General features: G+C 43.4%; 1 pseudogene across 1 annotated transcript; it reads right to left on the bottom strand.

Moving 5' to 3' along the window:
- Positions 1–7,433: 7,433 nt before the first annotated feature.
- Positions 7,434–9,055, bottom strand: LOC310824170 (bMERB domain-containing protein 1-like; annotated as a pseudogene). The gene is made up of 4 exons: positions 9,049–9,055; positions 8,689–8,803; positions 8,146–8,216; positions 7,434–7,691 (listed from the first exon to the last, which is right to left on the bottom strand). The product of its transcript is annotated as a bMERB domain-containing protein 1-like (transcript).
- Positions 9,056–9,360: the final 305 nt, after the last annotated feature.

The following is a 9,360-nucleotide window of genomic DNA, read 5'->3' as shown; positions in this document are numbered from 1 at the left end:
AGAAACTAGATGTGTTAGAATTATATATGCACAATTTGTTGAGAGAGAGAGAGAACTGACAAATGTTTTCCTTTTTTCATAGGAGGTGTCATGACTTCAGTCAGGGCACAGAGCTAAGGGAGCTTTATCTGGCTGAAGTGGTAAGGATTATAGCATAGTAGGCCAACATACTGTTTATATTCACTGAGAATCACAAACATTGTGGTGAGTTTATTCTTGACCAGTAAGCACTGTTGAAACTGACATCATTTGTTTTACAGGCCTGGACTGCACAGAGGCTCCTCCGTCTGGACAAGATGGAGAAGGAGCTCCAGAGAGAACAGCGCCTCTCAAGGCAGTTCTACAGAACAGTATGTATGACAACATCCTGTTGTATTCTATAGGAACACCAGAAAGGCCTTGGTTAAGTTGATTTAACTCTCTTTCACTCTCCCTCTCTCTCTCTCTCTCTCTCTCTCCCTCTCTCTCCCTCTCTCTCTCTCTCTCTCTCTCTCTCTCTCTCTCTCCCTCTCCTATGAAGATAACCACTGAGGGACTGCAGCTTTTTTTAGAAAAGTTCTGCCCGGCAGCAGAGACAACTGCTCACAAAATCCTCCTCCCCGTCTTCTCTGGATTCCCAGCCTCCATCACAGCTGGGCCCAAGAGGGGCAACAGGCGCGGGAGGAGAGGCCCTGTTCACTCCGCGAAGAGGGAGGAGTTGTCCATCCCTCTGCAGGCGTTCCTCGGCTCTGCCAGAGATCACCTCATCCCAGAGGTGGTGAGGATATCACTCAAGCACCTAGTAGAGGACGGACCAGGGCCAATGCCAATCAGGCAGTCGGATAGGGCCAAGGCGGAGGCCAGAAAACGTGCTGCCGTCGAAGACATCTATGGCCTGGTAGCCCAAGCTGCGTCAAAGTACCTGAGGCAGTTTGGTGATGTCCCCGTGGCACGTCTCACCGCATTAAGTAAGGATGTGTCACGGGACATGGTGCGGGCCGTATTTATGAAGTTTGAGGAGGCATCAAACAACTTCAGCCTCCTCGACTTTGATGGCACCCCTTTCGATGCCAGGGCGGTGGTCCGGAACGCAGTTAGTGAGATGGCGTTTAAAAAGAAGATGGCCTCCTCCCACCTCGTCCCTGACCACCTTGAGGGTCTGTACAGTGTGGTAGTACAGACTGTCAAGGAGACCATTGTCCGCCGAGGTCCAAGGGTCGAGGTAACCAACATTCTCTGCTCCTTCCCCTGGATTGAGGCAGTAGAGGAGGTCAGTCATGGACTTATCCATCATTCTCAAGTCTCCATGCTCGTCCAGAGCATCCTGACCGAGATGGAGCAGATTACAGGCTCTGGCCTCCGGGTAGCAATTGCTCATGGAGGTGTGGAGACCTACCTCAAGTGTCTGGTGGGGCTTCAGCTCACATACTACTGGACCACTCCTGGCCACTGTGGTAAGATATACATCTGAAATGCTCTGCTTGATTTTGTTTAATTCTAGTCCAATATATTTTGTTATATGCTTTCAGACTGTATTGACGGATGGAGAGGGAGAGAGACAGGCACAGGAATGCTGCGGAAAACCGGCAGATTGCAGCAGAGAGGCAGCGGAATGCCGCGGAGAACCTGCAGAATGCAGGAGCGAGGCAGCGGAATGCCGCGGAGAACCTGCAGAATGCAGGAGAGAGGCAGCGGAATGCCGCGGAGATGAAAATAAACTAAAATGGATTTTGATGATCAACATTTTGAATTAGTAAATTTTTACAGATCATGCTAATTGCAATTTTGCACTTGATTACACTTGATAAGAGAGGATTTTCTATTATCAATGATACTAATCTGGTACAGATCCACTGCATCATCTTCATAACACACCAAGTTATTTCAGATACAGTATGTTGCATAGTAATGTAGATCAGTGGAGGCTGGTGGAGGTAGAAATCGGAGGACACGCTCATTGAAATGCATGGAATGGAGTAAGAAATGGTATCAAACACATGTGTTTCATGTATGTTTTATACCATTACTTATTCCATGCATTCCAATCAGCCCATCCTCTGATTTCCACCTCCACCTGATCAGGTTTTGATCAATGCTGTTCAGAGAATCTCTGTGGAATGGACCAAAAGACTAACCCTCACCCTGCCACTGGGGGGCGATAGTGGAGGCCTTACCCCATTACCCCCTCTGACTAAAACCCTTTTTTGAGTTTTTAATGAATGTTCTGAAAATAAGTTTACTGTGAAACTGCTAGAAAATAAAATAGCCATGCAGAAGCTGTGCAGAAACTGCCACATGCAGAACTGTTAACACTCCATACTACCTGCAGTGTTAAATTATTGTGTGACAAACAAACACATTTGAGAGATAAATATACTGTTTGAGTCCTGACATTAAATGTCAAAAAAGTTTCTGCATCACCTGCGTCACACACACACACACACACACACACACACACACACACACACACACACACACACACACACACACACACACACACACACACCCAGTGATGAGAGAGAAAATAGGATGTTTTTATTTGTGTTGTCTATTTATGAATTGTGAGCTGTAAACATCAGCTTGCAAATAAGCCTTCTGCCCTTTTCATTGTGTTCTGACTGAGAGACAGGATTATAGAGCTCTACTTTATGGATGATACGCCCTTTACTGTGGAAAGCTATCCAAATGCTGCACGTTGGGTCTTGTAAAAGGAGAAGGAGCATTTAAAGAGTTTTTGAGAACCTATTGTAGCAGGTAGGACCTTAATTGGTCTACCATGTGTCAAAATGCCATTGGCTGGGTAATTTCCTGTGTGCCCTATTTAAAGCTTTGTAATCAGGCATTTGGAGAGACGAGTTTTGTGGGGTCCTTACCATGTGTGTGACAATTGTTGTAGGTGGTTGGATGTGTCATGATGTTATGTTTGACAACACTGCATTTTTTTAATTTTATTTTTATAGAAAATGCTTAAATTCATTGTATGATGTAATGATTCTAAAAGTGTACCTATATATTCCCTAGGGAAAGCAAGTTGTGGGCTGGTGTTCTGTCAGCATGTGTCTGTCATATTTGAAGCAACATCATTGAGTTTTAAATGCAGGCTGGTGGTAAATGAGAACTAACTCCAGGTTTCTGTCTCTTCAGATAATCGCTATGCCTGCCGCTGTTCTTTTCCTTGTTTGTTTAAGACAATGTTCATTTTGACATCTTTCGTTAAAGCCACTTCCCAGCTGGAGTTTCAGTTTGATAGTGACAACTTTAATTTTAAAGAACATTGTAAACTTTATAACTCAACCTGCTTTATTGAGAATCCTAGAAGTGAGGTTGATATACCGGTGATGGTTATCCTACTGGTATTGCAGTGTGCAGTGAGTTCCCTAAGTCTTCCATCCCTCACTTGTGCTTTTGTACTACTGGTGCAACTGTAGGAAAACCGCGTCCATTGAAAAGGAAACACTTACCATTGCTCTACATGCTATTAATATATTTCAAAATAGAGTAAAACCATCTTCTATCATTTATTTGGTAGGCCTGTGTTTGGGAAGCCCAGAGCATTACGGAGCTCCTGCATTGACCAAAGGGTGGCGTTGCTGAGCATGAATGTTAATTGACATTCTGTTTGATATGCCCTAATGATCACATCTCCAGTATTTAGTAATGATGTTCTGAATGTATTATCATGTACATATCACTTTGATCTCTTACCAGTCCATTTGACACCCCCAACTGAAACAGAACAAGTGGAAGAAATCACATCACACAATCAACATCTGACCCTGAACGAGCCACACCATTTATTTTTTAATTTTAATTTAAAATTAAAAAAAAAAAAAAAAAACATTATTCCATTGGATTAATGTGAGCTCATGATCAATTTTCCCCTCGGACACCGCGTTTCATTCTCTGTCGTCAGAAATAATCTAATAGGGAGAAAGTGGTTATTAGGCCACAATGCAGCCTGAGAGAGATTTTCAGTCAGGCACTGTTTAGGGGCAACCTGAACAAGGCCCTGCTGTGCCATTCTGTCTTCTAAATCCTCTTGTGTAACTGTTAGGGCTTTTTAATAAAACCCCACTCTTGTTCCCCATTCAATTCCCCCCAATGTGAATGGAGTTGTAATATGTTCATACTATGATGGCCATTAAGAGTAATCTCACCTCTGTGTTGGAAATGAGGAAATTATCATGGGTGCCTTTACTATCAAGAGGTGTGTGTGTGTGTGTGTGTGTGTGTGTGTGTGTGTGTGTGTGTGTGTGTGTGTGTGTGTGTGTGTGTGTGTGTGTGTGTGTGTGTGTTTATTGATGATAGTCCATAAGCATCTCTCAGCTGGATTCCTTTGGAAAGACTGTAACCTCCTATAATAAGGGCAATTATTGCATTACCAGGTTTGTGGTGAGAAAGCCATTAAACAGTGAGGTGAACAGTTCAGGTGTACAAGACAGTGTCATGGAGTATACAGGTACAACCTTGATCCATGGACATAATGCAGTCATTAGACACTGCAGGTCTTGAATATGAAATACAGAAATATTCAGAAATATGAAACATTCATTTTACTGAAAATACAGTCTTTCAGGGACGGTCAGCATTTCGTACAATAGACTGCATGAAAAATACATGAGTTTCTGATGCTCAAAGATCTCCAAACAAGGTTTCTGAGGCACAGAGTACAGAAGTCAGCAGAGGAGCGAGGTCAATAGCAGGGCAGAAAATTAGAGAGAAAAGAAGTGGGGTGGGAGAGAGAGGCAGAGACAGAGAGACAGACTGGGGGAGGGGAGACAGACTCACATACAGTGTACACAGATAGATAGAGAGAGAGACAGAGGGAGAGAGACAGAGGGAGGGAGACAGAGGGAGAGAGACAGAGGGAGAGAGACAGAGTGAGAGAGACAGGTAGGGGAGAAAGATACAGGGGAGAGACACACACACACAGTGTACACAGACAGAGAGAGAGAATTCAATATGACAATTTGAATTACCCAGCATTGTACCACAGCAGCAGGTAATATCACATTCCTTCGCCAACGCAGCGTTGCTTAGCTCATTTCGGATTAACTCCCAATTAGAATGAAATCTAACTTAATGTACCATCGCTGGCACTACACATGGTTGATTACATGCTGTGATGGTGTGGTTGCATTCACCTATATGGGTAAGACAAACCTGACCAGGTATCTTATCTCTATTTATCAGAGTCCTGTCCAAACTGTTTCCCAAGATCTCAAGATCACATACAACACTGTATGTATATATATATTTGCCAGGTGTGGTGTTTCACACTATTGTATACGTTGTATATATGGACTGCCTGGATGATGGGGTTGCTATGGTGACTGCTCTGTGTATGAGCCCTTGATCGCAGCGGCGGCATGAGTGTACGCCCACCCATGTATCCACCATTGCCCTGGACTCACCCACCCGCCACCCTCCACACTCCACGATGTCCCCTATGAAGTGCGCACTTACTGTATTGCACTCTCTCCAAGGTGCTCATTCCATTAGCACAAGGATGCTACAGTACATTGAATACACAGAATAGCTAGCAAGGGTTGAACGGTCAACAACTCCCATATCCATGTGTGGTGTCGCGTATGAACACCTGACACTGAACTGTCTGGCTGCCTCTGAACACTGCCTGGTCATTACTGACAAGACTAAAGGGTTTAAATAAACTGGAGATCCACACAGAACTAATGGAGGACATATACTTTAGGTGGCCACTTTTAATGCTGAATTGTATACTAAGCTAAGCTGCCCTAGCCACATAGGTGGCACTTTTATGCTAATAAGCAGACTCAACAATAGTCTTTTGTAGGTGCAGTGTGCAGTAATATGGTGGGCCAATAGTCTATAGCCTGATGTATCGTGGTCATTTGGATACAATAAGATTTGTATCCTTATTTCACCTGAGGGGACAAATAAAAGTTAGATAGATGTTAATTCAATTCTGTTTTGAACAAGGAGAAGAAGAGCAGATGAGAGCAGTGTGATGACGCTATGATGACTCATCGTCTGGGCTCGGCTCGTGTGCAGTTCTTCTCTGATAAAGGTCTCTTCTAATTGGACAGGACGTCAAATCCGTGATAATTAATTAACTACTAGGAGAGTTGCTTAATGTCAACTGCGAGCACAACATTAGCGCCAAACACTAATTACAGTGCCTTCGGAAAGTATTCAGACCCCTTCACTTTTTCCACATTTTGTTGTGTGATAGACTCAATTTAAAATAGATTAAATTAAAAGAATCTGCCATCAATCCACACACAATACCCCAGAATCACCAAGCCAAAACAGGTTTTTAGAAATTTCAGTAAATTTATAAAAATTTAAATACAGAAATACCTCATGTAAGTATTCAGACCCTTTAAGTATTTCAGACACTTTGTAGATTTGTGTAAGTCTCCCCAGGCCTCAGTGTCGCATTCCTGAGCAGTTGTGTTCCTCTCCATTTGCTCAGTTTGTAATGACAACCTGATCCACAGTGTGTAATTGATTCCTATGCAAATCAGAGACCCTATAAAAACAAATATTCCAAAATTACATTAACTATTATCCTTGCATTTAGATGCACTCAATTCAACTTATTGAGTGATTTGTTGATGACATTTTGGCATTTTAGCTAATTTTAGGAGTGTCAAAGCAAAGGGTCTGAATAGTTTTGTACATGAGGTATTTCTATATTTCAATTTTAATCAATTTACTGAAATTACTAAAAACCTGTTTTCTCTTTGTCAGTCTGGGGTATTGTGTGTGGATTCATGGCAAATTATTTTAATTTAATTTAAACTGAGTCTATAACACAACAAAGTGTGGAAAAGGTGAAGGGGTCTGAATACTTTCCGAAGGCACTTTATAATGTTTTTTTCAGTAGCATGTGTCATAGCATGACTCGCTGACCCTGGGCAGTGACCGTCTATCCTTTGATTTGCTAATAACTATTCTCAGTCTGTCCGTCAACTAATTCTGAGTAATAAACTATTAAGCCGGTGATCAAAGGCAACTGCAGTCATTCAGAATGTAAAGAGTATAGGCTAAAATAGTGCTTCGGAGAGCAGAGATAAAGCACAGTCCTGAATGAACATAGCCATTCAAACTAAGGTAGGTGGTGTTAATAGCCTCGATGCCTATGGATGTGCATTGTTTATCAAGTTTGTTGTTTTAGTGTGCGGAAATGCATATGTTATACAATGAGGACAAGCATCACTTAGCAAGACCTTTTTTCATTCAGTATCATGCCTGCAATTCCTGGTGATGGGGTTCATGTAAATCTCTATGTTGGGACAGGTTCACAAATGCTGAAGCCGATGTGATTTTGACAAGAAGAGAGAGAGAGAGAGAGAGAGAGAGAGAGAGAGAGAGAGAGAGAGAAGGAGGGAGTGAAAGAGCTCAGAAAAGACACATAGTAGAAAAAAAATCACACAACGATCCTGCCAATCTCTTTTAACACAATCCTGTTAACATCCTTTCTCTCCGTTACCATTCTTGTTCTTCTCAGTCTTGCTTGTTGTCCTTCCATGCTTCAAGTCTTTCTCTGGTTGAAAAGCTGAAACTGTGACGCCATCTTGGGTCTGTGGAGCCCTGTGTGTGAGGGGGCCCTCGGAGTTGGAGCAGGTGAAGCCGCAGCACTCCTTCAGCAGGGTCAGGCCTGTCTTAGTGAAGGGGGACGAGGTCTGCTGGGCTGGAGGTCGTCCTACTGCCTGGGGACGGACCACCTAGGACAAGAACACACACCGTGGATGTGGTCCAATAGCCACACTAGCATATACCCTAGAATGCCTGGTCAACACACTGCTTCATCTTATGTGTGTGTGTTAGTGATATTGGAACACAGCACTTCAGATAATGTCACACCGTATGAACCTGATGATGAGATGATGAAAACATGTTCAGCCTATTGATGTGGCCAATACATCATTTGAAATATAAATGCTTTGTTTCCCTTTCACTGGCTGCCTAGAGAAAGAGTCGCTTTCCAAAAATAGTCCTAAAGAATGAGACTCTTACTCCTGGTGAACATCTAGATGAGATTAAATGAAATGAAGGTCATTGTTCAACAAATCAAGGTCAACAAATCCCCTCAATCCCATTCAATAACTGAATGCTGTGAATGATAATAACAATACTAATACTAATAATACTACTACTACTGCTGATAATAATACATACCCTTCTTCTTCAAACTTTTGGGAAACTTGGACTTGAGGAAATCGGCCATCTCTTTATCCTCCTCTTTCTCCCTGTTGAGGAGGAGAGAAACAGGATGATGAGAGTAGAGCTAAAACATCTCTTGCTGCTTCTTTCCATGGCCCCAGGCTCTGTCTTCTCTCTCCCCCTCTCCTCCCCCCCCCTCTCCCCTCTCCTCCCCTCCGTCCCCTCCTCCTTTCCTCACCCGTCTCTCCTCTCCTCCCCTCCTTCTTTCCTCAGCCGTCTCTCTTCCCCTCTCCTCTTGTCTCCCTCTCCCCTCTCCTCCCCTCCCCTCCTCCTTTCCTCACCTGTCTCTCTTCCCCTCCCCTCTCCCCCTTCCTCTCTTCCCCTCCCCTCCCCTCCCCTCCTCCCTGTGTTTCTTCTTCTTCTTCTTCTTCTTCTTCTTCTTCTTCTTCTTCTTCTTCTTCTTCACATGCCTCAGAACTAATCAATTATCACCCGTCTCTTCCTGCTTCCTGCTTCACACCTCCCAGAACCTCCTAAGGCCAGTGTACAGACCCTTGCCATAGCCTCTCAAACTCCACGTTGTCCACCAGGAAGTCTCTGGTTTCCACCAGCTTGTGGATCTGCTGGAGAAGCTCCTGCTCCTTCTCTCTGTCTTCCTTTGACTTGTCATTGTCTGGAAGGTGAAAAAGATTTGACTATTAGGTGGGATTTGGTAGCAAGTGGTGGTGATACCTCCCTATGCTAAAACCAAACAGTATTTCTCCCCAACATGTTGAATATTGTCAAATGACCTCACTGTTCTGCAGCCAACAGTAAGCCCCCTTGATAAGTGCCTCTCTACTTCACAATGGACTCAAATTAATGGGCAATAGGGAACCTCATAGTCTGTAAATGACTGAGTCTGTGTCACTTCAATACCTGGCATACACGCTAGTTTAATACGTTGTTGTTCTCAATATCCCCAAGATGAAAAATCCAATGATGAATACTTCTGCATTGGTTCAACAAGTCTGACTTGTGAGAAAAAAATAAGTAGCTCCTTGATGAAAACCCGGGAACACAAGGATAGAATCTCTCTGTATGACAAGACTGAAGCTGATCATCAAGCTGAAGAGAATATAGTATACACATTGTGACAAAAAGTGATGACGTCACATAATTTATGAGGCTGTGGCCCCTCCCACAGGATGTAGATCCGTGAGAATGGAAGGTATGGGTTAGGAGGGAGGG

The sequence above is a fragment of the Argentina silus genome (genome assembly GCF_951799395.1).
Source record: "Argentina silus genome assembly, chromosome: Y".
In the NCBI taxonomy this organism is placed as follows: Eukaryota; Metazoa; Chordata; class Actinopteri; order Argentiniformes; family Argentinidae; genus Argentina; species Argentina silus.
This window is presented reverse-complemented; position numbering and strand designations above follow the sequence as displayed.